The sequence below is a fragment of the Asparagus officinalis genome, chromosome 1, assembly GCF_001876935.1.
Source record: "Asparagus officinalis chromosome 1, Aspof.V1, whole genome shotgun sequence".
Lineage (NCBI taxonomy): Eukaryota > Viridiplantae > Streptophyta > Magnoliopsida > Asparagales > Asparagaceae > Asparagus > Asparagus officinalis.
The window spans coordinates 11,876,109-11,883,338 of NC_033794.1; positions in this window are offsets into that span (position 1 = coordinate 11,876,109).

Below are 7,230 nucleotides of genomic sequence, written 5' to 3' on the forward strand. Positions count from 1 at the left end.
GCTCTCGCTTCTGACGATACAACGTCTAGCATAGGGCAAGCTCGAGAGGTGCTCATGGTCAATACAGATCAGATAGCCAAAATCATTGAAGAGGCCCTGACTAAACAGAAGGAAATCTTCAAGTTTGAAATGGAAATGGCTATGCAAGAAATGAGACAAATGCACGATCAACGGATCCGAGCTTTGTCGAACCAGCTAGTTGAGTCCGACCGTCGCACCCAGAACGCTGCAGTCAACAGCGAGCCGGAGGTGGTCGAAATCGTCATGGCCAACGCACCACCCAAGAATACTGGGGGTGGCCCCACTAAAATTAACAGCGCTGGGGGTGGACCCACCAGTGATGATAGCGCTGGGGGTGGACCCACCAGTAGTGACAACACTGGGGGTGGCCGTATGATTCCTCTCGAAACTTATCCAAAACAGGATATGGGTGAGGCCGAAAAGATAAAGGAGCTCGAAAGAAAAATCGACGCCCTGATGTCTACTCGAGAGGTGAAGAGGACCGGCATTCCGTGTCCTTACCCGAAAGAGTGGGATTCGATCCCGTATCCGGCGAAGTTCAACCTGATCAACTTCACGCCGTTCAACGGAAAGGGCTCGCCCACTCAACATCTGATCTACTTCAAGTCCCACTTGGGGGTGATCTCTGGCAACGGACCCTTGATGGTTCGGTCATTCGTTGGCACCCTTCGCGGGCCTGCCTTCGATTGGTACCGCCGTCTCAAGCCCGGAAGCATCAACAGCTGGGAGGACTTGGAAGGCATGTTTCTCGCCCATTTCTTCGATGATGACACCGAGGTGTCGATCAGGACACTCTTCGACGAGAAACAAAAAGGCGGAGAGTCGGTGGATACCTTCATCAAACGCTTCCGCAATCAGGCAATGAACTGCAGGGATCCCGTCACGGAGGAATTCCTCTTGCAGACTTGTCAGAACAACTTGTCCATTAACATCTTGGACGTGATGGGAATAGAGCCGCTCAATACCTGGAAAGAGTTGAAGGCTCGAGGAGAACAGGCTGAACGCTTCATCAGAAGGCGGAAGATCGAGAGAAACCAACCGATGGTTAATCTTCCGGATTCGGATCTCGTACCTCATGATGAAGAGGACGTACCTGTAATAGTTATTGATGACGATCAAACGTCACAACAGCAGTCCTGGGAACAACAGGAGAATTCGGACGAGGAGCTCCAAAACGAGTACTCGTTCAAAGACGAAGACGTTCCAGCTATCTTCGAGACCCTTCTCGAAAACAACAAAATCAAGCTCCCGCCCATCACGAATCAGGAGGAAGATGACGATTCTGCGGATCCAACGTACTGCGAGTACCACAGAAGGATCCTCCACCCCACCAAGGAATGCTTTGCTCTCAAGAATAGCATCCAGACCTTGGTTGAAGCCGGCGTTATAACGCTAGGGTAAGCCAATTGAAAATGGCAATACTCCGACGAGTATACGAGTATAAACTGCTTCTCAAACTCCGAAGAGTATATGAGTATAAACTGCTTCTTAATCCTCCGACCGGTATAAGAGGTTAAACTGCTCCCTGATACTCCAATAGGTATATGAGTCTAAACTATTTCATACCATTTTCGGGAAGTTCCTGGAGGATATTACGCTAATATTCTTAAGGATAACCCGGTCGGACAACAAAATCAAACCCAGTTCCAAGAGAGAAGCTGGGGGTGGATGAAACTGGGGGTGGATTATCCAATGCATCGGGAAGTTCCCGAAAGAATACCACAGGGGTATTCTTAGGGATAACCCAATCATTGTGGAATTGGTGAATAAGAAATTCACGTTCGAACCCTGAAGGTTAGAGAGTCTCTTCTTATTCTCTAACTCCTAGGAGTTATTTTTGTGAGACGAGACCCAATCCTCTGATAGGTTAATCTTTCCTCACCAAACCATCCGCTGATCAAATCAAACGACATCAGAGTCTCCTTTCGATAAACGAAAGAACTCCTTTCTCTTCTCTTTGGTTAAATCTTCTCACGGTTATAGCCAAAGTTGAAACTTCACTTCGATAAACGAAGAACTCTTTTTCCCAATTTAGATAATCAATCCTATAAAAGGCAAGTTCATCTAGATTTTCCAGATTCTCGGAGTGGAGATCCCACTTCTAGGTTCTTTTGCGCTGGAAATAGAATATCCTTCCGACAGTTAGGTCGTCTCAAACTCCTGCTTGGTCAAACATTCATACAGTTAGGGTCGTTTGAGCCTTTCGGATTCTGGGGGTGTGCCACCTCGAGTTTCTTTTCCAGCTGAAGATAGAATATAAAATTCTTCTTTTCAGCGTCGGGAGATAGAATATAAAATTCTTCCTCTCCCATTTCGGGTTCGTCTTTGCCCCAAGAGAAGACACCACCTTTTTCAAATCCCAAAATCTGTGCCTCACAGGTTAGGAAGTTTATCCCGAATCCTAAGCAGGGATAAGTCTGCGCCTAACACGCGCTGCCGGTTTAGTCTTTTTCCGTACAAAAAGACACCAGAGTTCGATTCTGGGGTATTCTATCCCGAAACCTAAGTAAGGATAAGTCTGCGCTTAACCCGCGCTGCCGGTTAGTTCTTAACCGTTAAAAAGAACACTCGTCCACATATTCAACATTGTGGCAGGTTGTTATTAGTAACACCAAAATCCATGCCTTACACGCATGGGGAATGTCATCCTGAATCCTAAGAAAGGATATGCCGACGCCTAACACGCGTCGCCGGTTTAGTCTTTTTCCGCACAAAAAGACACCAGAGTTCGATTCTGGGGAATTTTATCCTGAAACCTAAGCAAGGATAAGTCTGCGCCTAACCCGCGCTGCCGGTTAGTTCTTAACCGTTGAAAAGAACATCCTTCAACATCATAGCACAAAGTCTAAGAGAATTCACTCTCTTAGCACAACGTTACATGCGGAACGGATTTGGACAATCCGCATGCTAGCCCGACTCAAACGGTAGTCGGTAAAGGCTAATCAAATCCGTTAAAGGCTTGGGGTTAGCCAAAAATTCTAAAGTCAACGCCTAACACGCGTCGCCGGGTAGTCTATTCCCGTGAGAAAGACGAAGTCTACGTATTCAATATCGTAGCACTAAGAGCGTTAACTCTCTTAGCACAACGTCAGGACTTAAAACAATCCGCATGTAAGCCCGATTCAAACGGTAATCGGTAAAAGCATGTCAAATCCGTTGAAGGCTGAGGGTTTGCCAAAAATCCTATAAATACGAAAGTCACTGACGCATCAGCTCCATTAGTTGGTCTTATGACTTGAGCATCCAACGACGTTCGAAACCCTAAGGTCAACGCCGGACATCGCGTAACCCTAGGTCAACGCCAGTCAATGCGTTGTGAGCAAAAATTCAACGTACGACGTTCGAAACCCTAGGGACAACGCCGGTCAACGCGTAACCCTAGGTCAACGCCAGTCAATGCGTTGCGAGCAAAAATTCAACGTACAACACGCGTAACCCTAGGTCAACGCCAGTCAATGCGTTGCGATCAAAAAATCAACGTACGACGTTCAAAACCCTAGGTCAACGCCGGACAACGCGTAACCCTAGGTCAACGCCTATCAATGCATTGCAATGAAAGAACTAATACTCCGAAAGGTATACGAGTATAAACTGCTTCTTAATACTCCGAAAAGTATACGAGTATAAACTGCTTCTTAAATACTCCGAAAAGTATACGAGTATAAACTGCTTCTTACTACTCCGAAAAGTATACGAGTATAAACTGCTTCTTATACTCCGAAAAGTATACGAGTATAAACTGCTTCTTATACTCCGAAAAGTATACGAGTATAAACTGCTTCTTACTCCGAAAAGTATACGAGTATAAACTGCTTCTTAAATACTCCGAAAAGTATACGAGTATAAACTGCTTCTTACTCCAATAAGGTATATGAGTATAAACTATTCCCTATTTTTGGTTTGAGAAGTTTCTGGAGAGTATTTTTCTAAAAAATATTCTTAAGGATAACTCAAACAACACAACGCCGGACAACGCGTTGCACATAAAAACTCGACGCCAGCAATCGATGGTCAATTCTACGAGCTGAAGATCAAAAATCAGGAATCGACTTCAAAGTTCAAAATTCCGACAAACGGTCAGACAATAAATGCAGCACCGGAACCCTTACAGACATTCGACAAAGCACCGAATAGCCTGAAGGATTGAAGGAATCAAGAACACAAGTCATTCCAAGGTCCCATTACACCGACTGAAGGTAGGGACAATCATATCCAAAGTATCCCAGACTCTTCTATAAAAGAACGAGACTGAAATACTTTGGAGGGGGTATCTGTAGGCATATAAAATTGCTTATAGGTCCCCTAGCATAGCTCGGCACAAACCGACGAACCAACGAGGCGCCCAGAGCCGAGCCACCCTGAGGTGGCCGGCCCAGATCTGTGCCTAGGCACAGATCTGAGTGCCTATAAATAGGCTAGGCCTTGGTTCATTTTGGGGGTTGGAAATTTTGGAGCGGCGAAGCCCTGTTGGACTCAAGACTCAGAACTTAACAAGATTCAAGCTTTGGGACTTCGAGGACTTGCACATCCAGATCTGGTGCTCGGCGATCATCAACGTCAAATAAGGCAGGTGTTCGAGAGGATCAGATCTCAGATCTACGCAGGCATACTCCGGATCTAAGCTTGGTCTTAGATCCCGAGACTTGGACGATTGTTTCCTTGGTGAAACAATCCTCCCCGGCTATTATTTCCCTGGTGAAATAATACCCGTCGTACTGCGTAGATCCGACCGGATCTAGATCTCGCGGTGGTCCACGGCAAACAACCCCGGCGCAGGCAAAGAACCCACCAAGCGAGCGACCGCAAAACAGGAGCTCGCGATTCGTTCGACACAAAAGGAGAAAAGTTGTAATCTTTGTTTATTTTTATCTGATTTTCGTTGTAACCGGATCTTATAAAAAGACCGGATCTTTTGTAACTCAAAAAGTTGTAACTCAAGATGACAATGGAATCAATAACAAAGAAAGCAACGAATTTTCCAGCGAACATGTCTCTTCTCCAGATAGAAACCGTCAGACATGAGGATTATCCGAGGATGCATGAAGGACTATCTTCGGAAGACAAACTTTCAGATACTTACTCCGCAATCATGTCCAACGATACAATGTCTAGAATAGGGAGAGTTCGAGAAATATTCATGATTTCTACTGAACACATAGCTCAGCTACTTCAAGAAGCTTTGGCCAAGTAAAAAGAAGAATTTAAGGCTGAGATGGAATTAACCGTGCAACAGATGAAGGAGTTGCATGACCAACAACTTCAAGCCTTATCAAATCAGCTGCGAGAATCCAGTCATCATAATCGCATCAGTAGTGACTCAGACATGGAGGAAAATCACAACGCTGATACCCCTCCTGATAACAAAGAGACTAGGGGTGGCCCCAAAAATAACAACAACGCTGGGGGTGGCCCCATCACTAATGACAATGCTAGGGGTGGTCCCATCGTTCCTTCTCAAAATCGCTAGAAGAAAGATACAGGTGAAGACGAGAAGATAAAAGAGCTGGAGAATAAAGTCAATGCTTTAATATACGCTCAAGAAGTGAGGAAAACGAGCATTCCGTGCCCGTATCCAAGAGAGTGGGATTCAATCCCGTACCCGACGAAGTTCACCCTAATTAAGTTCACGCTATTCGACGGGAGAGGCTCGCCCACTCAACACTTGATCTATTTTAAGTCTAATTTAGGAGCGATCTCTGGGAATGAACCACTGATGATTCGGTCATTTATAGGCACCCTTCACGAAGACGCCTTCGATTGGTATCGACGTCTCAAGTCAGTGAGCGTCAACTGCTGGAATGATATGGAAAGATTATTCCTCAGTAATTTCTTCGATGATGACACTGAAGTGTCAATTGAAGCTCTTTTGGACAAGAAGCAGGAAGACAGAGAGTCAGTTGACACTTTCGTCAAACTCTTCCGAAACAAGATGATGAACTGCTAAGGTCCGATCAAAGAGGAGTTCATACTCCAGACCTGCCATCACAATTTCTCCTTCGATGTCCTCAAAGTCATGGGGGTCGTCCCCTCAACCACCTAGAAGGAAGTAAAACTACATGGAAAGCAGGTCGAGCGCTTCCTCAAAAGGAAAAAGGCCGAGAGAAGCCAACTGACAACGCATGTGGTTGCTGTTAATGTTAATCAGACATCCCAACAACAACCTCGGAAACAACGAAGGACTCCGGATCCAAAACTCTAAAAAGAGTACTCCTTCCAGGATGAGAAAGTCCCAGCCATCTTGAAATACCTCCTCGCCAATGACAAAATCGAGCTACCACATACTAAAGATCAGGAGGGAGCTAAAAGGATTACGAATCTAAACTACTGTGCATACCACATGAGGGTTCTTCATCACACCAAGGCTTGTTTCGGCCTCAAAAATAAAATCCAAGCCTTAATTGACTTGGGCGTCAAAATGGTGAAACAAGCTAAATAAAAATAGAAGAGACTCCGAAGAGTATATGAGTATAAACTGTTTCTCCATTTGACTCCAAAGAGTATACAAGCATAAACTGCTCCTCCTTTGTAGTCCAACAAGGTATATGAGTATAAACTGTTCCCAAACCTCCAATTAGTATGCAAGGTTAAACTGTTCCCTACCTTTGACAGGAAGTTCCTGAAGAATATTACACATAATATTCTTAAGGATAACCCAACGACGTGGCTAAACATAATACACCCCTATTAGACTTAATGTCGCCAAAAGACTTGTAGTCAATACAAAGTTCGAGAGGAATATAAAGTCAGGAATCAAGACCTGATTCTGTACCAAGAACGGTAGCATTGCCCACAAACGAGAAGTTTCTAAAAAAGTAATGTCTCTAAGTACATTCGGGATAACCCATATTTTTAACGAGAAGTTTCTAGAGAATACTACACATGATATTCTTAAGGATAACCCAAAACCAATTGATTCTTAATCATGATAAAAAATTATTAAGAACCTCCTATTGTGGCTATTTAATCATTTCCAAGATGATTAAAATCCTCCCACTGTGACTTCTCAAGCACTCCTTTGTTGAGATGAGATTCAATGACTTCATCTGGTCAATCTTCTCTCATGAAACCCCCATGGTCTAATTATGGAGTGCTTAATCCCTCACCGATCAAATCAATTGACGGTAGGATCTACTAAAATTCTTTCTGGTTTTATCCATTCAAACTCCCACTGTGCTTGTACACCCAACACTTCTATTGTTAGAATCCGAA